The sequence below is a fragment of the Cervus canadensis genome, chromosome 22, assembly GCF_019320065.1.
Source record: "Cervus canadensis isolate Bull #8, Minnesota chromosome 22, ASM1932006v1, whole genome shotgun sequence".
Taxonomy (NCBI): Eukaryota; Metazoa; Chordata; class Mammalia; order Artiodactyla; family Cervidae; genus Cervus; species Cervus canadensis.
In genome coordinates, this window is record NC_057407.1 from 54157041 (window position 1) to 54181847 (window position 24807).

At 39.6% G+C, this 24807-nt stretch overlaps 1 long non-coding RNA gene across 1 annotated transcript in view; it reads left to right on the plus strand.

The window, feature by feature from the left end:
* The first annotated feature begins 344 nt into the window (after positions 1–344).
* LOC122424544 overlaps positions 345–24807 on the plus strand; it is a 161901-nt gene continuing 137438 nt past the window's right edge. Inside the window, exon 1 of the long non-coding RNA XR_006264468.1 lies at positions 345–527. This is a non-coding gene — a long non-coding RNA (uncharacterized LOC122424544). The remainder of the gene's footprint in view (positions 528–24807) is intronic.

Here is a 24807-nt window from a genome sequence, read left to right on the forward strand (position 1 = left end):
GACCAATTCCAAGATGACTCTGCTGTTTCTGCGTGGAGCCCTTTTCCTGCCTCTGTCTAAAAGAGCTCTTGCCCACTGGTTGTCAGTGCAGGAAGTCAGGCTTTGGACAGGAGTCTGCCGTCCCTCTTTGGTTGCCGGCCTTCGAAACAAAGCAAACTTTCTTTCCCACCAACCTTGCCTCTTTATTGGCTTTTGAACTGGGAGCACCTGGATCCACTTTCACGAACAGGTTTTGGCGCCCAGGTGAGGCCGCGCTCTCGCGATAGCTGGCTCCCAGGGTGGGGTTTCCCCCAGCCGAGCTGCCGCCATGATGCCCCGCTGGGAAGGCTGTGAGGAGCTGCGGCTCTCGGCTCTCTGGCCCTTGGACGGGGTTTTGGGGATGTTCCCAGTAGTTGCTGAAACCATTTGTTTCCGGGATCCTCCCTGCTTCTCCCCTGCTCAGCACAGGCTGCCAGTGTACGCTTTTCCTTGTTGGAACGGAAAGATGCTTCTGGCCTAGCTGACGAGCTCCAGGACGACGTCCTCCGGTTTGTACCCGGCTAACTTCTCTTTTGAGCATGAAGTGCTATTTGGGCATTTTTGCCAGTTGGTTCTGATGTGTATCTGCCGTCGAGGCCTGTTTGTGTTGGGAAGTGTTTGTTTGGGACTCCATAGCTTCTGGAGGGTTTGTGACAGTTCTGTCTTTGGGGTGTGTGTGTGTGTGTATTCCATTTGAGTGATTGGTATTCTTTTGTAGAGTGGCGAATTCAGGTGCAATTCATTAAGAGGGATCTTAGCTATAAAAATATGACTAAAGAGAAAGATGATTGTTTTTTAAACATTGTGTGGCCACCAATACTATTCTTCAGACTCCAGAGAAAACTGGTTAAGGTAAAACTCTTTTGAAACTCCATGCCGGCTTTAAAAAAATGCACATGAAAGTTGTGAGTTAAGTTTTATTGGGCGCAGAATGATGACTATAACTCTGGAGACAGTATTTCAGATAGCTCTGAGAAACTGCTCCCAAGAGGCAGGGGGGAATGTCAGTATAGATGTGATTTTGGTGAAGGGAGGTACATTCAATCAAGCACATATTTTTTGCAGAGGGTTCCTGCGTGTCACCAAGAGCAGTCATCTCCATGAAGGATTAATGCTTTTCTAGATATGAGGAGATACAAGAATTGGGTTTATGAAATCAGCTCCTGAAATAACTATCTGAAGACCTGTTCTGTCAGTTTTTCCCAGAGCACAGGGTGCCTCATTTCTGCTCTCCACCCTAAGCTCTTTTCAAGGGGTATTTAAAGTCAGCAGCTGCAGCAGTATATGATTTAGTCCTTGTAGGGGTAGATGGCAAGCACCAATTTGTAGTTGACATCCAAAATTAGTTCTTTTTACATACACAGAGAAAGTTTGATGAAATACTGGTTTTAGGATTGTCAGAATTTTGAAAGAACAAAAAAATGCCTAGAAGAAAGCTTGAAATTAATTCTTATAATCTCCTTGCATGTACTCCCCTCACCAAAATCCCAACTATAGTGACCTTTCCCCCTGCTCTTGGGTGCAATTTCTCAGATACCTGAAATACTGTCTTCTGGGCTCTAGTCCTCATTTTCCCTCCAATAAAACTTAAAACTCATGTGCATTTTTCTTGGTCAATCCATGTCTCAGCAAGTGACCCAGTCTTGTTCCTTTTTTATGGCCAAGTAATATTCCATTGTATATATGTACCACCTCTTCTTTATCCATACCTCTTGTCGATGGACATCTATGTTACTTCCTGGTCCTGGCTACTGTAAAAGAACAGTAGCTGCAGTATGTTTCAATGAATATTGGGGTACATGTATCCTTTTGAGTTATGGTTTTCTCAAGGTAGTACCCAGTAGTAGGATTGCTGTGTCATATAGCAGTCCTCTTTTTAGTTTTCTAAGGAACTTTCATACTGTTCTCCATAGCGGTTGTACCAATTTACATTCCCAAAAACAGTGCAAGAGGGTTCCGTTTTCTCCACACCCTCTCCAGATTTTTTGATGATGGCCATTCAGACCAGTGTGAGGTTATACCTCATTGTAGTTTTGATCTGTTCAGTTCGGTTCAGCCCCTAGGTTATGTCTGACTCTTCATAACCCCATGGACAACAGCACACCAGGCGTCCCTGTCCATCACCAACTCCTGGAGTTTACTCAAACTCATGTCCACTGAGTCGGTGATGCCATCCAACCATCTCAACCTTTGTCGTCCCCTTCTCTTCCTGCCCTCAATCTTTCCCAGCATCAGGGTCTTTTCAAATGAGTCAGCTGGTCAAAATATTGGAGCTTCAGCTTCAATATCAGTCCTTCCAATGAACCCTCAGGATTGATCTCCTTTAGGATGGACTGGTTGGATCTCCTTGCAGTCCAAGGGACTCTCAAGAGTCCTCTCCAACACCACAGTTCAAAACTATCAATTCTTTGGCACTCAGCTTTCTTTATAGTCCAACTCTCACATCCATACATGACCACTAGAAAAACCATAGCCTTGACTAGATGGACATTTGTTGACAAAATAATGTCTCTGCTTTTTAATATGCTGTCTAGGTTGGTCATAATTTTCCTTCCAAGGGGCAAGCGTCTTTTAATTTCATGGCTGCAGTCACCATCTGCAGTGATTTTGGAGCCCAAAAAAACAAAGTCAGCCACTGTTTCCCCACCTATTTGCCATGAAGTGATGGGACCAGATGCCATGATCTTAGTTTTCTGAATGTTGAGCTTTAAGCCAACTTTTTCACTCTCCTCTCTCACTTTCATCAAGAGGCTCTTTAGTTCTTCCTCACTTTCTGCCTTAAGAATGGTGTCATCAAAAAAAAAAAAGAAAAAGAATGGTGTCATCTGCATATCTAAGGTTATTGATATTTGTCCCAGCAATCTTGATTCCAGCTTGTGCTTCTAGCCTAGCGTTTCTCATGATGTACTCTGCCTATAAGTTAAATAAGCAGAGTGACAATATACAGCCTTAATGGACTCCTTTTCTTATTTGGAACCAGTCTGTTGTTCCATGTCCAGTTCTAACTGTTGCTTCTTGACCTGCATACAGGTTTCTCAAGAAGAAGGTCAGGTGGTCTGGTATTCCTATCTCTTTCAGAATTTTCCACAGTTTATTGTATCCACCCAGTCAAAGGCTTTGGCATAGTCAATAAAGCAGAAATAGATGGTTTTCTGGTATTCTCTTGCTTTTTGGATGATCCAGCAGATGTTGGCAATTTGATCTCTGGTTCCTCTGCCTTTTCTAAAACCAGCTTGAACATCTGAAATTTCACGGTTCACCTACTGTTGAAGCCTGGCTTGGAGAATTTTGAGCATTACTTTATGAGTGTGTGCTGCTGCTGCTAAGTCACTTCAGTCGTGTCCGACTCTGTGTGACCCCATAGATGGCAGCCCACCAGGCTCCTCTGTCCCTGGGATTCTCCAGGCAAGAATACTGAAGTGGGCTGCCATTTCCTTCTCCAGTGCATGAAGGTGAAAAGTGAAAGTGAAGTCACTCAGTCATGTCCAACTCTTCACTACCCCATGGACTGTAGCATGTGAGATGAGTGCAATTGTGCAGTAATTTGAGCATTCTTTGGCATTGCTTTTCTTTGGGGTTGGAATGAAAACTGACATTTTCCTGTGCTGTGGCCACTGCTGAGTTTTCCAAATTTTCTGGCATATTGAGTGCAGCACTTTCACAGCATTACCTTTCAGGATTTGAAATAGCTCAACTGGAATTCCATCACCTCCACTGGTAGCTTCCTAAGGCCCACTTGACTTCACATTCCAGGATGTCTGGCTCTAGGTGGGTGATCACACCATTGTGATTATCTGGGTTGTGAAGACCTTTTTTGTACAGTTCTTCTGTGTATTCTTGCCACCTCTTCTTAATATCTTCTGCTTCTGTTAGGTCCATACCATTTCTATCCTTTATTGAGACCATCTTTGTATGAAATGTTCCCTTGGTATCTCTGATTTTCTTGAAGAGATCTCTAGTCTTTCCCATTCTGTTGTTTTCCTCTATTTCTTTGCACTGATAACTGAGGAAGGCTTTCTTATCTCTCCTGGCTATTCTTTGGAACTCTGCATTCAAATGGGTATATCTTTCCTTTTCTCCTTTGCTTTTCTCTTCTCTTCTTTTCACAGCTATTTGTAAGGCCTCCTCAGACAGCCATTTTGCTGTTTTGCATTTCTTTTTCTTGGGGATGGTCTTTATTCCTATCTCCTGTAAAATGTCATGAACCTCTGCCCATAGTTCATCATGCACTCTGCCTGTCAGATCTAGTCCCTTAAATCTATTTCTCACTTCCACTGTATAATCGTAAAGGAATTTATTTAGCTTATACCTGAACAGTCAATGGTTTCAGCTACTTTCTTCAATTTAAGTCTGAATTTGGCAATAAGGAGTTAATGATCTGACCCACAGTCAGGTCCCGGTCTTGTTTTTGCTGACTATATAGAGCTTCTCCATCTTTGGCTTCAAAGAATATAATCAGTCTGATTTCGGTGTTGACCATCTGTAGAGTCTTCTCTTGTGTTGTTGGAAGAGGGTGTTTGCGATGACCGGTGCATTCTCTTGGCAAGACTCTATTAGCCTTTGCCCTGCTTCACTCTGTACTCCAAGGCCAAATTTGCCTGTTACTCCAGATGTTTCTTGACTTCCTACTTTTGCATTCCAGTCCCCTATAATGAAAAGGATATCTTTTTTGAGTGTTAGTTCTAGAAGGTCTTATAGGTCTTCATAGGACCATTCAACCTCACCATCTTCAGCATTACTGGTCAGGGCATAGACTTGGATTATTGTGATATTGAGTGGTTTGCCTTGGAAACGAACAGAGATCATTCTGTCATTTTTGAGATTGCATCCACATACTGCATTTTGGACTCTTTTGTTGACTATGATGGCTACTCCATCTCTTCTAAGGGATTCTTGCCCACAGTAGTGAATATAATGGTCATCTTAGTTACATTCACCTATTCCAGTCCATTTTAGTTCGCTGATTCCTAAAATGTCAGCATTCACTCTTGCCATCTCCTGTTTGACCACTTCCAATTTCCCTTGATTCATGGACCTAACATTTCAGGTTCCTATGCAATATTGCTCTTTACAGCAGCCGACCTTGCTTCTATCACCAGTCACATCCACAACTGGGGTTGTTTTTGCTTTGGCTCCATCTCTTCATTCTTTCTGGAGTTATTTCTCCACTGATCTCCAGTAGCATATTGGGCACCTACAGACCTGGGGAGTTCATCTTTCTGTGTCCTATCTTTTTGCCTTTTCATACTATTCATGGGTTTCTCAAGGCAAGAATCCTGAAGTGGTTTGCCATTCCCTTCTTCAGTGGACCACGTTTTGTCAGAACTCTCCACCAAGACACATCCATCTTGGGTGGCCCTACATGGCATGGCTTGGTTTCATTGAGTTAGACAAGGCTACGGTCCATGTGATTAGACTGGCTAGTTTTCTGTGATTGTGATTTCAGTCTGGCTGCCCTCTGATGCCCTCTCTCAGCACCTACCATCTTACTGGGGTTTCTCTTACCTTGGATGTGGGTTATCTCTTCACGGCTGCTCCAGCAAAGCGCAGCCGCTGCTCCTTACCTTGGATGTGGGGTATCTCCTCACGGCCGCTGCTACTGACCTTGGATGCTACTTGACCTTTGATCTGCATTTCTCTAGTAATTAGTGCTGTTGAGCATCTTTTCATGTGCCTCTTGGCCATCTGTATGTCTTCTTTGGAGAAATGTCTATTTAGGTCTTCTACCCAGTTTTTTTATTGGGTTGTTTGTTTTTGTGATATTGGTCTGCATGAGATGTTTGTATATTTATATTTTGGAGATTAATCCCTTGTCAGTTGCTTCATTTGCAAATATTTTCTCCCATTTGGAGGGTTGTCTTTTTGTCTTATTTAATGGTTTTCTTTGCTGTACAAAACTTAAGCTTAATTAGGTCCCATTTGTTTATTTTTGTTTTCATTACTCTAGGAGGTGGGTCAAAAAAAAATTCTGTGATATATGTCAGTGTTCTTCCTGTGTTTTCTTCTGCGAGTTTTATAGTGTTTTTGTCAATAATTATTAAAACTGTTAGTCCACATGTCACTTCTACAGTGCTATGACTGCAATTCATCCTTTCACACCAGCTTCTGATTTGTGCCCTGTGCAGTGGATAGGTTATTATGATTCCTATGTTTTTTTTTGTTGTTGTTTTTTTTTTGATCCCTACTTTTTAAAGGAAGAATCTGGGCGTACGGTGACTTTCCCAGGTCACAGTGGGTGTCACTGATGAAGGATTGATGGATTGCTGATGTTAATTCTATGTTGATCATTTATCAACTGTATTTCTTAATAAACTGACACTTACTGGATCTCATTATAATTACTGCTATTTTTATGCTATATGCATTGGGAAGAAGAGGCATCGAGATGCCAGGTAGAATCTCTGACCTCAGATACTCCATGGTCTCAACACATAAGGGAGACTTAACTTTTAAAGGAACATTAATTACATATAGCAAAGTCTTGTGAGAATACCCCATAAAAACAAAGATTGGATACGTATAATTGATCATCTTCTTTTCTCTAAGTAGCCCCTACTCTCCCACCTGGGGATGGGCAAAAGTGAACATAGGGAGACAGGCAGTCTAGGCAAGGAAGTGGTGGTAGGTATGGAAGTGCGGCTGACCCTGCATCCCAGTTACTCTTCCAGTTGATAACTGGAAGTTGTGAAATTGGAATTTGTAGTATTACTGTCAGCTGTCCTGGATACACCAGCCGGCTGTATGACTCTAAACTGTCCTCAACTGAGAGTTCAGCCAGAATCTGCAGGCACCCATGATGAATCCCAGCCTTGTACTAGGACTCCTATTCTAACTCTGCCCGCACCTAACAAATTCTTTTTTTTTTCCTACCTAAAGCAAAATCATTTTGTAGTCCCAATAAGGTAAATGAGAGATGAAAGAAAATGAGATTAAAATGCAAACAAATGCTGTTAGATGGTTGAATGCCCTTTATTAACATGGTTTTAAGATTGTTTTCCAGTTAATTAATTTTTGAGTTAAAATAATTCAAAATATACTATCCTTGAATTATTCATCTTGAGATTTGATTTCAAGCAGTTTCTTATATCTGTGTACGAGAGGCAGATGCTTCTCAGAGATGGTGAAACATGATTGCTTCTTCTCTGCTGGGATTTGGATCTATCAATAGATGACCGGAAACCAGAGTAGATCACATCAGTGAGACACATTTGGGGCCAGTTCTTCTATTTTATTCACTTTAAAGTTAGCATTGTTAGCCTGTTTTTCTTTTAACATGCTGAACCTGTGTTACTTAATACTCTTTCTTTCTACTCTATAGTAATTATTGTTTATAAGCAGGTCATACACAAAAATCTTTTGAGGGTTCAGAAAAGGAAAAAAAATTGAGAGGTAAACCAGGGTAAAAAATATGGAAAACAGTGGGCTTTTGCCTAGTTGAAGATCAAATGTCTTTCCAAAAGCACTCAAATCTAAAATATTAAAAAAACATTGTGTATGCAGAAAACAAAAACATAAGCAAAGACGAGAAAATGTCTGTTAATTTAGTAGCCAGTTTGCAACCCTTGCACTGTCTGGTTCCCAGATGTCACCAAATGCCCTTAGATATGCACCAATTATGTGTTATTTGTAGTGGAATAGCCAGAAATTAGTCTTGAACCTGACAAGAATGAATGTTAAATAAATATCCAAGAAACAAGTGAGTGAATAATAAATGAATGGTTAAACTTTTAGAGCAGAAAAAGTGTTTGAGGGACCCTAGAGGAAAGTAAAATAAATTTTACTATGCTATTATTATTGTAAAAACTGAAAAATTTAATATATTTGTCTTAGTTCTTATAATTTTTATGTGAATGTGCATAAGCATTTCCATTTATTGGAAATGACTGAGAAAACATTCTCACAGATGAGAAGTGATACACCCAAGTTCATAACATTATCAATGAATGAAACAGATTTCTTTTGGGGGTCCAAAGACTTCCTGTGCTTATTTAATGATATCCATAGTTTTTCTTAACTAAGCTAAAATGCCAAATACAGCCTGAAAGTTTAAAAAAAAAAGAAAATTTTTAATCTTTTGACTGCCAATATTTTATATCATGACCAGAGTGTTAATGGCACCACAGACTAAAGAGAAGCCTTATTCTCCTGGGTATTGGGCTGTGTCAGAAGGCTTAGCCCTGGGATGATGATAATATTGCAAAAGTCAAGGCGTGGGCACAGCATCCTTTATTAAATGCAGAATGCATTTTGGAATATGCCTCATTGCTCTGTGACACATATCCTATCACTAGTGCCATATTTCCCATCTCTTTTTCTTTCAGTTCTTAGACATGTCTTGGCAAATTATCAGTGTTCAAAAGGAGTATTTGAAAACCAAAGGGGGTGATTCAAGTACAATGATGAAGATTTAAGGAATCTGAAATGGCAACCACAAAGAACATTCTTCTAATAGTTTTTGAAGCTCTGTGGTTTTTTTAACAAAATGTCCTTCTTGTAGCCTTTGAGATGCTTAAAGACGTATTAATATCAAAGAGGCTTCCTTGATTTGATAGGGACTTATGCAGGGTGCATTTTTAGAATGGCAATGATGAACTTTTTCATTGATTCAAAGGAAAAGAGATATTTCCATGTCACATGGGAAGCTGGGAAGAGTAATTAGATCAGATGGCAACCTCCCTGTCTGCCTCCTCCAGAAACCCGGCTAGATGGGCAGAAAGTCATGAGAGAGACTCCAGAAAGTACCTGTCATACCTTTCCTTCCCACCTATTATCATTAAGTAGGACACATTTTACCAATTCATACTACGAACATTATTTTCCACAAACTTCAGATTAGTGTTTTTATCTTTTTCCCATATAGTTCTCTGCAAATGGTGGTAAACTCTAAAGACACACTTGTTCATCACTCTTCATTCAGTGGTCCTGGATTGACCAGGGAGGTGGCCTAAATCCCTCCACTGCAGCACAAGTGAGATTCTTCTCCCCTGATTGTTTTATGAAAACAGAGACTAGCTGGCCCACCAGGCACCTCTAACCCAGCACCCCTGGGTCCTTGCACCTCTCTGGTCCCCAAGTCTCTCTGACCAGGCCCCACACCTCTCTGAGCCAGCATCCTCCCTGGTCCCCGCACCTCTCTAACCTTGTTGTTTAGTTGGTAAGTTGTGTCTGACTCTTTGGGACCCCATGGACAATAGCCTACAAGACTCCTCTGTCCATGGGATTTTCCAGGCAAGAATACTGGAGTGGGTTGCCATTCCCTTCTCTAGGGGATCTTTCTGACCCAGGGATCGAACCTTCATCTCTTGCATTGGCAGACGGATTCTTTACCAGTGAGCCACCAGAGAAGCCCGTCTCTAACCTAGCACTCCATTTAAGTAAATGAAATGTTACCTTTCAAGTCTGGTTTTCTTCAGTGTGTTAGTCCTAGATAAGTTAACTAGTTTACCCTTTTGGTTCTAATATCCCAGGAATTCTGTTTAGCTACTCTTTGAAAGGTCTTTCTGTTCTCCCATGCCTTTTCAGATAAAGGAATCCCACTTACTTTGATCTTCCTTTCCACATTCCGCTTTCTAGTACCTTCGTGGTCACCATCGCCTCCCCCCTGAACCTGCTCTCGAATTTCTGTTCTGAATATATAACTGATTGCTAAAATTTGATGTTGATCTCTCTTGTTCATCATTCAATGCCAATAAATTTAAATGTTACCTTCCTGAGGAGATAATTAAGTAATAATTTAATTACCACTCTCGTCCTCCAACCAGAAGATATTTCAACTCTGAGAAACTGGGAGGAATATGCATGTAATCACCATTGTTTAAAAATGTACTGAATAACAAAACTAGCCCCATGTTCACAGAGGTTCAGAATTTTCAGGGCATTTGCAAAATCACCTCCAGAGAAAACTCCTTGAAACAACTGGCTTTATAGCATGTTTCTCTTCTGCTGTATGGGTGGTGGCTGTTCCTCCCGCATCATAATTTGATTGTGACAGTTAAGTGACATGCTTTACAGGTTTGGTTTGTGGAAATAAATGAATAGGTGCAAGCAAAGAAGGAAAAAAATAAGAAACATGAAAAGATCCTAGAATATTGTATTTGTGGAAGTGGTTTTGGTGTTGGGTCAAGTAATCACATGATGTGAAATAACCCAGATGTCTGCAGATCAATCAGTAGGATGGAGAACTCATATCAAAACTCATGCTTATAAAATTTCTGAACTTTCTAACTGAGATGAAAATACAATAGGAATATGGAGGTTCAAGGGTGAACCTTGTACATACAATGTACGTATGAACCTTGTACATATAATATATATATATATGTATAGCTGATTCATCTCATTGTACAGCAGAAACACATTTGTAAAGCAATTATACTGCATTTAAAAAGAAATAAGATAAAGTGATCTAAGAACAAAGATTTCTGGAAAGTATTTATATTTATTTTAAAACAACTTGGTTAAAAGATCTTTAAGTTACTATACAGCTTGCTGACTCAATGTTTACTATGCTAAGGAGTCAGAGACTTTTTTTTCATGACCTCTTGTTTTTTTTCCCTTAGAAAGGGAGAGCATCTCTTCGTGGTTGAGCTTCAGTGAATCAGAATATTGGTCAAGTATTTATTGCATGCTCATGATTTGACCCATGCTGGTCCACTGTTTAGACCTTACTTCTGACTGTGGCTCTATTCCTTTCTCCTGTGTATAGAGTGGTTTCTGCTGCTTTTCAGCAAGCTAAACACACTTTTCCCATGGGGAAAAAATACAATAGGAAGGTATACCCCTTAATTAATTTCATTTTCTTCTTTCTGTGAACTCTGGTTTAACAAGATTGAAGACATTAAAAATGAAGAAATTAAAGACAAAATGAACAGTAACCTTTCAGAGTTGTCAGGGGCTTCAACTATGGAATTTCCATGACCTGTCCCCATTAGAATATAAATTTGTGACAAATTTGGAACACTATCAATCTAAAATGGGTACTTTAGTTTCTTTGTGCCAAGTCCATTCCTCTTCTCTGAAACCCTTATCTGTGACTACAGAGGAAAATAATAAACAAAACCATCCAAGTAATAGTAATCTGATCATATTTCAGTCTCCAAAATTCTGCATGCCTATCTGCACATGGAGCCCAACCAACTTTGGGGAAAGTAAATCATGTCCGATGGTCAAGTGAAATTTTTTATTTACCTACTAATCTCAGGCAGAGAAGGAACAATCACTGCCCAGATGTCCTTGTGCAGACAAATATTTGTACACCATTTCATTATGTTAATAATGATACAGATTTTTATTTCATGTAGCTGTGGGCAAGCCAACATTGTTACATCACATTCTAAGCTGTCTTTTCCAGTTAGTTAAAAAAGAGAGAAAATAAATTAAAATATCAATCAGCCACTTAAGGGATGTTGGGAGGTGCCTCCTATGTTCCATGCACTGTGTTAGAATCTGGAAAGGAGCCATCAAAGTTAGAAAGGAAATTCAATGGAGAAGAATGGCAGTATTTTTCATAAATGGTACTGAAATAATTGGATGTCTATATATAAAAAAACCAACCAAAAAACCTTTGATAACTTTAAAAAAATCGTATTGGGCGATAGTTGATTTACAATGTTGTGTTAGCTTCAGGTGTATAGCACAGTGAATTTATTATACATATGTCCATTCTTTTTAGATTCTTCTCTCTTTCCTTCCTCTTTTGTTCTCTTCTCCTGTGGTTTGACAGCTGTCTTTAATGTTGTGTTTGGGTTGCTTTTTCTTTTTTGTGTTTATATCTATATGGAAAAGAATGGCAACCGATAGGACTTACACTGCTGTTGCTGCTCAGTCAGTAAGTTGTGTCCAATTCTTTTGTAACCCCTGGGACTGCAGCCTGTCTGGCTCCTCTGTCCATGGGATTTCTCAGGCAAGAACACTGGAGTGGGTTGCCATTTCCTACTCGAGGGATCTTCGCGACCCAGGGATTGAAACTGTCTCCTGCATTGAAGGCGAATTCTTTAACACTGAGCCACCACGGAAACCCAGGATATACATAGGTAGTTTTATTTCTGGATTCTTATACAGTTTCATTAATTTGTTTGTCCATGTGGACACTAATATGTATTGTATATAGTACATTGTATTGTATATTGTACATATATACAATACTATATATACACACATGCATATGTACAATAGTATATATACAATACTATATATATATATATATATATATATATATATATATGTTGGAGAGTCAAGTAATAGGAGTTCACATTTATTTTTCAAGGAAATTGTTATTAATGCATTTTGCTGTTCTTGACTGTCTACATTTTCATATGATTTTTAAATCCACTCTTCTACAAAAAATGCTTATTTTGACTATGAATGTGTTGAATATACAGGTCAATTTGGAGGATTTGGATCTGAATGTCTTGTGATCTGTCTGCACAGTGAATAGCCCATATGGCTGACCTTAGCCTCCAGTGTCTGAACCAATACCACAGAACAAAAAGCCTCTGTTCTGAGCAGATTGTCCAGCATGATCCAAGGCCACCAGGTAGTAAACTGTTATCAGACAGAACATTCCATGAGTTGAGGGGTTAACTCCAAGGAGTCAAGGCTATAGGCTAGACCTCTCTTTGGCTCGGGGAAATTCTGTCCTACAGTTATATATATTACAGTTTTCACATTGCTTAATTTGATTTACTAAATTGTTGACAATTTTTGTGTAATACTTGTGTAACAAGTATTATTTGTGTATATTTTTCTTTTCCTGTAATATCTTTGTCTAGTTTGGATATCAAAGTGATATTGCTGTTCTCAATAAAATGAGTTGGGAAGGATACTCAATTCCCCAATTTTCTGGGAGGAATTTGTGCACAATTAATATTGTTTCTTCCTTAAATATTTGAACGAATTCTCCAGAGAAGCCATCTGGGCTGGAAGTTTTCTTTGTGGGACGTTTTTTAAGCTACAAGTTCAATTCTTTTTAGGTATAGTACATTCCTGTTAGCTGTTTGTTTTTCTTAAGTGTGCTTGGTAGTTTGTACCTTCTATGGAATTCATTCATTTCATCTAAGATGCTGAGGGTGTTGGCATAATGTTGCTTACAATATTTCTTTAGTATCCTTTTTAATACTTGTAGAATCTCTCTAGTAGTTTTACCTCTCTTATTCCTGATGCTTAAGAGCTGCATTTGCTGTCTTATTTCCTATTCAATTTGGCTCGATTTTTTTTTATCAGTGTTATCGATGCTTTCACAGAAACTGCTGTTGGTTTCATTGATTTTCTCTACTATTTTTCTGTTTTCTATTTCAGTTATTTCTATTTCTTTATTATTTTATTTCTTTTCCTTACTCTGAATGTAATTTTATTTTCTTATTTCATTCTTTTAAGAAAGAAAATAGATAATTGATTTGAGGCTTTCTTATTATCAAATATAGGAATTGGGTGCTATCAGTTTTTATAACAGCCTTCATTACAGACCACATATTTTGAAATGCCTTGTTTTATTTGCATTCAATTAATTGATCTTCTTATTTCTTTTTTACTTCCTATTTGATCTGTGGGTTATATAGTACTTTGTTATTATTTTTTCAAAAATTTGAAGATTTTTCAGAGTTCTATTATTAATTTCTAATTTAGTTCTATTACAGTAAAGGGTATACTTCGTATGATTCAGTTCAGTTCAGTCGCTCAGTCATGTCCAACTCTTTGTGACCCATGAACAGCAGCATGCCAGGCCTCCCTGTCCATCACCAACACTCGGAGTCCACCCAAACCCATGTCCATTGAGTCCGTGATGCCATCCAGCCTTGTCATCCTCTGTCATTCCCTTCTTCTCCTGCCCTCAATCTTTCCCAGCCTCAGGGTCTTTTCAAATGTGTCAGTTCTTCACATCAGGTGGCCAAAGTATTGGAGTTTCAGCTTCAGCTTCCAGTGAACACTGAAGACTGATCTCCTTTAGGATGGACTGGTTGGATCTTCTTGCAGTCCAAGGGACTCTCAAGAATTTTCTCCAACACCACAGTTCAAAAGCATCAATTCTTCGGTGCTCAGCTTTCTTTATAGTCCAACTCTCACATCCATACATGACCACTGGAAAAACCATACCCTTGACTTGCATGATTAGAATATTTTCTATTTATTTGAGACTGTTTTTAATGATCCAGAATAGTCTGTCATGGTAAAGAGTGGCTATGCACTTGCAGAAAATGTCTATACTATGGTTTGGGGGTGGCATGATCTATAATATCAAATAGGTCATAATGGTTAATAATTTTATTAACATCTGTACTAGTCAAACAAAGGTCTGTATAGTCAAAGCTATGGTTTTTCCAGTAGTCATGTATGGATGTGAGAGATGGACCATAAAGAAAGCTGAGCACCGAAAAATTGATGTTTTTGAACTGTGTTCTGGAGAAGACTCTTGAGAGTCCCTTGAACTGCAAGGAGATCCAACCAGTCAGTCCTAAAGGAAATCAATCCTGAATATTCATTGGAAGGACTGATGCTGAAGCTCCAGTACTTCGGCTACCTGATGTGAAGAGACAACTCATTACAAAAGACCCTGATGCTGGGAAAGATTGAAGGCAGGAGGAGAAGGAGATGACAAGGGATGTGATGGTTGGATGACATCACCGACTCGATGGACAGGAGCTTGAGCAAGCTGCGGGAGATGGTGAAGGACAGGGAAGTCTAGTGTGCTCAGTCTAGCATGGGGCCTCAAGAAGCTGGATATGACTGAGTGACTTGAGTAACAAATACTAGTCAAAAAAGTGTTTTTGAAATTGCCAACTACAGTTGTGGATTTACCTATTTATGTGCAGTTTTATCAATTTCTGTTTCCTGTGTACAGAAATAGCTCTGATGTTAATTGCATAAGTATCTAAATTTTGTATATTTTATTGATGAATTAATACCTTTATCATTATGAAATGAGTTATCCTTAAAATGGGCTTCCCTGGTGACTCAGATGGCAAAGAATCCACCTGCAATTCAGGAGACCTGGCTTCTCTCCCTGGGTTGGGAAGAGCCCCTGCAGAAGGAAGCAGTCACCCACTTCAGTATTCTTGCCTGGAGAATTCCATGGACAGAGGAGCCTGGCAGGGCAAACGGGTCGCAAAGAGTCAGACGTGACTGAGCGAGTTTCACATACATGCGTACGTACATACGTACATCCTTATAAGATCTTTTGCTCTTAAGTCTTTATTGGTATTAATATAGAAGCTACTCCTGGTTTCTTTTAAAAGTGTGGTTTATCTTTTTTCCATCATTTTATTGGATAACTGCTGTGTCTTTTTATTTAACGTGAGGTTAGTATGGCAGCCTAGAGTTGTGTTGCTTTATATCCAATCTGACAGTTTTCACCTTTACTTGAGATACTTAGATCATTCGTATTCAATGTTATTATTGATATGAATGCATTAAAATATATCAACTTGTTACTCATTTTCTTTTGGTCTGACCTATTCTTTGTTAATTTTTTAAAAATATTTTTTTTGATCTGGACCATTATTGAAGTGTTTATTGAATTTGTTGCAGTATTGCTTCTGTTTTATGTTTTGGTTTTTTGGCCACAAGGCATGTGAGATCTTAACTTCCTGACCAGGGATCAAACCTGTACCTACCTCATTGGAAGGCAAGTCCTAACCATTGAACTGCCAGGGAAATCAGTCTTTGTTATTTTTTTTTAAATGTTGTGATTTTTTTGGGATAAGTGATGTTTTTGTTTCATCTCTGGCTTATTGATGTCAGCTTCTGTTATTATACTTTGCTTTAGAGTTTATAGTATCCATCCTTAACTTATCAGGATCCATCTTTATGTAATATTACAATACTTCTTCTTTTTTTTTTTTTTTTATCAATACAAGAACCTTTTATACCTATTTCTTCTCTCCTGGATTTTGTGCTGTTGTTGTCAGACATTTTACTTCTACAAATAATATAAACCCTACAATAGATTATCATTTTGCTTTGAACAGTTGATTATCTTTTACAGAGAATTAAATAACAACAAAAATAATTTGTATTTACCCACATAGTTAACATTTATGGTGCTGTGTATTCTTTTCTACAGATCTTGATTTCATTTTTCTTCTGCTTGAAGGACTTCCTTAACATTTTTTACAGTTTAGGTCTGAGAGAAACAAAGTTTTTCAGCTTTGATGTATTTGAAAAAGTTCTTATTTCACTTTTGTTTTTGAAATGTATTTTTGGTGGGTAAAGATTTCAAAGTTGACATTTTTTCCTTTCAATACTTTAAAAATGTTACTAAAACAAAGTGTCTTCTATCTTGCATTGTCTTCAACAAGAAATTTTCTGTCATCTTTATCTTTTATTTTTTTCCTCTGTATATGGTGTTTCTTTATTCTACATCAGCTTTCAAGAGTTTTCTCTCTAGCACTGGTTGTAAGCAAATAAATCATGATATGCCTTGCTGAAGTTTTGTTTGGTTTTCTTGTCCTTCCAGATCATTGAGCTTCTTGGGTCTGTGGATTTGTAATTTTTATCAAATTTAGAAAGGTTTCAACCTCTGTGTCTTCAACTGTTTTTTCTGTCCTCCCTCCCATTGTGAATACCAATTACATGTATGATAAACCACGAAGGTTTTCCTACAGCTCACGAATACTCTGTTCATTCTTTTCTTTTCCAGTATTTTTCCTTAGAGTTTCATTGTGGATAGTTTCTAATTCTAGATTCTTTTGTTCACTAATATTTTCTAATCTGCCATTAATGTATTTTCATCCATTGAAGTTTGATTTAGGTCTTTTAAAAATATGTGTTATTATATCTCTACTTAACATGTTAAATCTTCCCTCTAGTTCTTGAACATATGGAATATAGTTATAATGATTACTTTAATGTTCTTGTTGATTAACTATCATCTGTCTCATTTTTAATTGATTTATTTTTCTGATTATGGTTGTAGTATTCTGTTTCTTTATATATGTGACATGTTTATACTGGACACAGACACTGTGGATTTTACCTTTTTAGATGTTGGATATTTTTGTACTCCTATAAATACTCTAGAACTTGTTCTTGGATGTAGTTGAGTTACTTAAAAACAGTTTGATCAATTTAGGTCTTGCATTCAAGTTTCAGTAGGTGAAATAAGAGTTAAAACTCTTTTCAGTATTTTACCCAGTATCTCATGAATTATGAATTCTGTACCTAGGTTGAGGGTAACTGGCAGGGAATTTAGAAGTTTGGGAATTTCAACAAAGCCACCACCACACAGTCAGTTGCCTATGGCACCAGAGGTAATTTCTTGTAAGATGATCTGAGAGCCACAAACAAAACCCTGTGTTGGCCATAGGACAGTGCCCACTTATCTATAGAAGCCATGCATAATGGAGAGTAAGGGCTTCTCATACCCTTCTGCTTTTTTGGCTGCAAGGCATGTGGGATCTGAGCTCCCCAACCAGGCATCCAACCCAAGTCTCATGCGTTGGATGGTGAACTTAACCACTGGTCCACCAGGGAAGTCCCTGTAGTTTATGCCTACACACGGCAGGGGACCACCCAGAAAAACAGAGCTAGTTCTGAGTGTCAGCAGACAGTGTCACCTTGAAGTCAACAGGTGTTTGTTTTGTTTTAATTGAAATATAGTTGATTTACCATGGTGTGTTCATTTCTTCTGTACAACAAAGTGACTCAATTACACACATAGATACTCCCACTCCATCCCTCTCCCAAGCCCTCTCCACTGGGCAACCACAGGAAAGGCCGCAGTGTTAATTCCCAACTGCAGTGGACGCTCATCGAGGAAGATCAGGAGCTCAAATTTATCCATATGCACATCAGCCCAGCAGCTTATCTATCCATTAACTCATCCACTCCTACGTCCTTCCAACCAGTGTTTACTGTACCACAAATATGGCATGTCATATCCTGGGATACAGTACACAGGTTACAAATGCCTAGGGCGGTACACGTCACAATCAAGATGGTGATGCGGATGATATCATCTGTTTTATCCAGATACCAGCGCACTGGGAAGAGCTAAAATTACACATATTACATGCAATATGTCTCACCACTGATTTTGGTGTACCAGAGAATCACCACATTGCACTGGAGATCAGCCAGTGTAGAGCACACACGATTCTTCTCTGCTCTCTAACTCTTTGCATACTTAGGATGCAAAGGAGACAGACCTTGGGTGAAATCACAACAGATGCCATCTATGTCTAATCTTTGCATCTCTGGTGCTTAGCGCAGTGAAAGATGCATGATTAACCTTCAGTGAACATTTGTGGAACTGTACCTGAGAAGAATTTGAACTGCTAAAAAGATCTGTCAGGATCTTTCTATGAGGAAACTCATGGTGTGTGTTTGAAAGACAAATATGCTGCTGGGCTTTTGTCTTTAATATCACTCCATGTAAGTAATAAGGAAACACAGTACAAGGACACAGAGGAGCACTCTGCCTCAACCACTTTAGAGAAGGCTCCTCCCTGACAGTGATTGTAGAAGGTGGACCCTGAAGGATGAATGAGAGTTTGCGCAGTGATGGTAGCAAAGGACGACAGACTGGGGGACTAGACCGTCCATACAGACAGACATGCTGTAGTCAGACAAGTGTGTGGAAACAGGGAGCTGAATTTGTAGGGAAAATTGGAAGTGTTGAGCAGGGAAGTAAGGTTGAACAGGAAGTCTGAGCCAAATTGGGAATCCTATATGCGGCACTAAGAAGCTTGAATTTTATCCTTGCCCAGTGGCTTCAAGCAAGGACAGGACAAGATTGTTTGCATTTCAGAAGGATCAGGTGGTGGCAGCATGGAAAATGGAATTGAAAAGAAGGGGTTAGTTTGGAGAGAGTTGCAGGGCAGTAGGTCAAACATGCCACAAAGGGGTGCGAATGGAGGGGCCGGGCGGACTCATGTATTTCGGAAGTGATGCAGATGATAAAGGTTGAAAGGGGGGGAAGATAATGGACAACCCTCAGCCTTCTGATTTGGGCAGTGGACTGAATTTGGGGAATTAGCTTGAGGATCCACACACATCTCCAGTATATCAAGTCCTTAAGGCCTATTTGCAGGCCCTAAGGCAGCATTCATCTGATTTGATGTGATCTGCTTTCCTCTCCTCCCTAAAGCTTCCCTCCTTATCACACGCTTCCCTCAAAACTGACCAGGAAGCAAGACCTTACCTCCTAAGGTCTCTTCCCCACTGGTGCTCTCAGGAAGGGAGCCTAAGTATTATTTCTCTTTAAGGAAAGTCCTGTTAGTGTTAGTCACTTGGTTGTGTCCGACTCTTTGCAACCCCACGGACTGTAGCCTGCCTGGCTCCCCTGTCCATGGAGTTCTCTAGCTAACAACATTGGAGTGGGTAGCCATTCCCTTCTCCAGGGGATCCTCCCAACCCTGGGATCAAACCTGGGATTTCTGTATTATAGGCAGGCTCTTTACCATCTGAACCACCAGGGAAGCCCAAATTAATTAATTGCTAATTATTTATTGAATAAAAAAAAGGTAAGTTTCTTTACATTTGGAAGACTGCACAGTTCTAAAAACTATGGATCCTGGTGGATATTTCCTGAATTGTGTCCCGAACGGTGCTTATGAGACCTTATAGGTCTTTGATCACCAAGGGTGGCATTCACTAACATTCTTCTCTGAGGCACCCTGTCTGTGCTTTGATGGCCCATTTTCTCAGTTGAGTTTCCATTCCTTTTGGATGAGTCTGGAGATGCAGTTGCCATAGGAGTGGTGCTGTTCACTGGACTTGGTTGTCTCCAGTGAGCCATTAGCATCATAGGGAATCACAACCCGGAAGTCACGTGTGTTTCAAGGGAGTTACAGCCCCTTATCGGGTACCATAAACTCAGTGGGGAAAAAAAATGAATGGATTGCTGGGGTGAAGGCGGAGAAGGAAAGAAGTTGTCCTTTGGCAAGTTTTCATTCTTTAAGCATCATAACACATAGTGAATGCTTTTGACTGGCAGTTATAAATAGGTTATTGTTGAGATGCTTCCTGAATGGTGTGAATTTAACTAAGTATTATTGTGAGATGCCTCTGGTTCCCAATAGAATACTATTAAAAATAGAGACTATAAAGATTTCTGAAAATGAATTTTCTTTTTTTAAAGGTAAGGTCAGTTCAGTTCAGTCGCTCAGTCATATCTGACTCTTTGTGACCTCATGGACTGCAGCATGCCAGGCCTCCCTCTCCTTCACCAGCTCCTGGGATTTTACTCAAACTCATGTCCGTTGAGTCGGTGATGCCATCCAACATCTCATCCTCTGTCATCCCCTTCTGTTCCAGCCTTCAATCTTTCCCAGCATCAGGGTCTTTTCAAATGAGTCAGCTCTTTGCATCAGGTGGCCAAAGTATTGGAGTTACAGCTTCAACATCAGTCCTTCCAATGAATATTCAGGACTGATTTCCTTTAGGATGGACTGGTTGGATCTCCTTGAAGCCCAAGGGACTCTCAAGAGTCTTCTCCAACACCACAGTTCAAAAGCATCAATTCTTCAGCACTCAGCTTTCTTTATAGTCCAACTCTCACATCCATACATGACCACTAGAAAAACCATAGCCTTGACTAGACGGACCTTTGTTGGCAAAGTAATGTCTCTGCTTTTTAATATGCTCTCTAGGTTGGTCATAACTTTCCTTCCAAGGAGCAAGCGTCTTTTAATTTCATGGCTGCAGTCACCATCTGCAGTGATTTTGGAGCCCCAAAAAATAAAGTCAGCCACTGTTTCCACTGTTTCCTCACCTATTTGCCATGAAGTGATGGGACCAGATGCCATGATCTTAGTTTTCTGAATGTTGAGCTTTAAGCCAACTTTTTCACTCTCCTCTCTCACTTTCGTCAAGAGGCTCTTTAGTTCTTCGCTCTATGCCGTAAGTATGGTGTCATCTGCATATCTGAGGTTATTGATATTTCTCCCAACAATTTTGATCCCAGTTTGTGCTTCATCCAACCCAGTGTTTCTCGTGATGTACTCTGCATATAAATTAAATAAGCAGGGTCACAATATACAGCCTTGATGTACTCCTTTCCCTATTTGGAACCAGTCTGTTGTTCCATGTCCAGTTCTAACTGTTGCTTCCTGACCTGCATGCAGATTTCTTGGGAGGCAGGTCAGGTGGTCTGGTATTCCCATCTCTTGAAGGATTTTCCACAGTTTATTGTGATCCGCACAGTCAAAGGCTTTGGCATAGTCAATAAAGCAGGAGTAGATGTTTTTCTGGAACTCTCTTGCTTCTTAAATGATGTAGCAGATGTAGGCAATTTGATCTCTGGTTCCTCTACCTTTTCTAAAACCAACTTGAACATCTGGAAGTTCACGGTTCATGTATTGTTGAAGCCTGGCTTGGAGGATTTTGAGCATTACTTTACTAGTGTGTGAGATGAGTGCAAATGTGTGGTAGTTTGAGCATTCTTTGGCATTGCCTGTCTTTGGGATTGGAATGAAAACTGACCTTTTCCAGTCCTGTGGCCACTGCTGAGTTTTCCAAATTTGCTGGTATATTGAGTGCAGCACTTTCACAGCATCATCTTTCAAGATTTGAAATAGCTCAACTGGAATTCCATCACCTCCACTAGCTTGGTTCGTAGTGATGCTTCCTAAGGTGCACTTGACTTTGCATTCCAGAATGTCTGATTCTAGGTGAGTGATTACACCATTGTGATTATCTGGGTCATGAAGATCTTTTTTTGTACAGGTCTTCTGTGTATTCTTGCCACCTCTTCTTAATATCTTCTGCTTCTCTCAGGTCCATACCATTTCTGTCCTTTATTGAGACCATCTTTGCATGAAATGTTTCCTTGGTATCTCTGATTTTCTTGAAGAGATCTCTAGTCTTTCCCATTGTATGTTTTCCTCTATTTCTTTGCACTGATCACTGAGGAAGGCTTTCTTATCTCTCCTTGCTATTCTCTGGAACTCTGCTTTCAAGTGGGTATATCCTTTCTTTTCTCCTTTGCTTTTCGCCACTTGTCTTTTCACACTATTTGTAAGGCCTTCTCAGACAGCCATTTTGCTTCTGTGCATTTCTTTTCCATGGGGATGGTCTTGATCTCTGTCTCCTGTACAATGTCACGAACCTCCGTCAATAGTTCATCAGGCACTCTGTCTGTCAGATCTAATCCCTTGAATCTATTTGTCACTTTCTCTGTATAATTATAAGGGATTTGATTTAGGTCATACCTAAATGGTCTAGTGGTTTCCCCTATTTTCTTCAATTTAAGTCTGAATTTGGCAATAAGGAGTTCGTGATCTGAGCCACACTCAGCTCCCGGTCTTGTTTTTGCTGACTGTATAGAGCTTCTCCATCTCTGGCTGCAAAGAATATAATCAATCTGATTTTGGTATTGACCATCTGGTGATGTCCATGTGTAGAGTCTTCTCTTGTGTTGTTGTAAAAGGTAATTTTGCCTTTACCTTTAAAGGTAGTATTGAAACTTTTCCATTTTTCAAGTTGATCAAAAATAATAATTTGTCCACAATGTATGTATGTTTATGTATAAGTGACATAAATGACAGCAATGATGAGACTCGAGGAAGAAATTGGGATTCTTTTGTTATTACAAAGTAGTAACATAGTGTTAAATGAAGTAACATAGTATTAATTGAAAGTGAACTTGGGTTATGAAAATGAGATTTCTTAAAGTCATGAAGAAAGAACTAAACATCTGAAGAAGTGTGTTCTGGTCCTGGTACCCACACTGCTGAGCTCTGAAACTCTGAAATATATAATGTCCTAGAACCTTGGTTTTCTCATATCCATAATGAATAGATGATGCTATTATTTAAAGGCTTATCCAGTTCTGAAACCTTATCATTCCATGTCTTCATTTTTCTCCTTAGTGCTTCATCAAAAATAGTGAGTGAAAATCAGTGGTTACCACATGGCCATCTAGAATTAACACGCACCACTCATTTTCCAAGGACACGCGTCTTCTTTGAAACTAAGAGTTTAGCTAGTGTTTGACCTTCACTTAACCTGCCCCCTTGTTTTGTGCAGTATTTTGTAGATCAACTCTTGTTTCTCTGGGGCTTCCCTGCTGGCTCAGATGGTAAAGAATCCACCTGCAGTGCAGGAGATGCAGGTTCGATATTCCTGCGTCAGGAATATCCCCTAGAGAAGGGAATAGCTGCCCGCTCCAGTATTCTTGCCTGGACAATTCCACGGACAGAGGAGCCTGGTGGGCTACAGAGGAGCCCGTGGGGTCGCAGAGAGTCGGACACTAGTGAGCACCTCTCCCTTCTGGTTCTCAGCTCAGTGTAGGACGCCGTAGTGATTCACAGAGCAGCCAACAGGTGGCGCTGCAGGCCTGTGCAATTCACCGGTGCAGTCACTTCTGCTCTTTATACGGTACCAGGATATCTATACCTCTCTATTTTTTCAACTTGAAATAAAAGGGCCTAGTGAAATAGCCTAGTAGGCTCCAATTTTTATAAACTCCAAGGATCAATAATATATGTTAGCTGCTTGCAAATGAATCTGTGATGAAAACGTTTCTCACTCCCCCATATCCAGAAGAGCGTTTTACTGCAAGTTTGACTTTTATCCGGTCATGTGTGTATTGAAAGGAAAAGTCTGTATAACACTGAAATGGCAGTATTCCAGCCCCAGAAGATAGAGCTTGATTCCATACATGGCATGATGGAGATCAGGAAATGTGTTATAACTATTTAATTATCACCATTCATACAACTTTGCAAAGATACCATTAAAATTTTTTTTAATTGCAATATAGTCTATTTACAATGTTATGTTAATTTCTGCTGTCCAGCAAAGAACTGTTACACACACACACACACACACACACACACACACACACACACACACACACACACACACACACACACACACACACACACACACACACACACACACACACACACTTTGGGGTTTTTGCCACACTGCGGCATGTGGGATCTTAGTTCCCTGACCAGGGATTAAACTCGTGCTCCCTGCAGTGGAAGTACAGAGTCTTAACCATTGGACTGTCAGGGAAGTCCTAGCCATTCTTAAGATATTCTTTTCTATTATGATTTATCATAGAGTATTGAATATAATAGATCCCTGTGCTATACTGTCATACTTTGTTTATTCATTTTATATATAATAATTTGCATCTGGCAAAACTACAGCTTTTAATCAAAGGTTTACAATATTTAGATCTGGTAGTGTCTAAATTGGTGATATCTGAATCCAAATAAACTAATATAACAGATGGGGTAGCAAAGACTTAGAAATGCAGTGTGACCTCCAGGGTACCGTGACATTTAATAGCAGATCCTAAGTTATAATTGAGGTCTGACTCAAGTCACATGATCTCAGGAGAACCTTAGCTCATTCAGGGTAAGTTCTGGACTTAAGCAAATCCCCAAGCCTCAGTTTTCCCACTCACTGAAATCTATCATCTGTCTTTGTAATTTACTTGACTCTTGCATTTCATATTCACTAGGTTAGGTTTCAAGCTTTGGAAACTCTTATTCTATGGTTGTCAGAATAAGAAATCAGCTTGGTTTAAAAATCAGTGAAACGATCTGGCAGACACCCTTTTATGACATACTGCATACCTCTTGGACAAGTTGTACCGAATAAAGAACTTGTCTAGAATTCCTTTATTCAAGATCAATAAACTAACAGAGAGGGAGACTGTGTAAATCTTTAATCTACAGAGGGGCAGGAGAGCTAGCAGTGCGGGGAGAGGATGAATCAGCATCTGCTTTTCCTCTCTGTGTCACTGCAAGAAGGGCCTCTTCAGGGAATGCCTGGACTCCTACTCCAATGGATCTGTGACTCTGACTTCCAAACAGGAATAATTCTGACCTCCGGTCC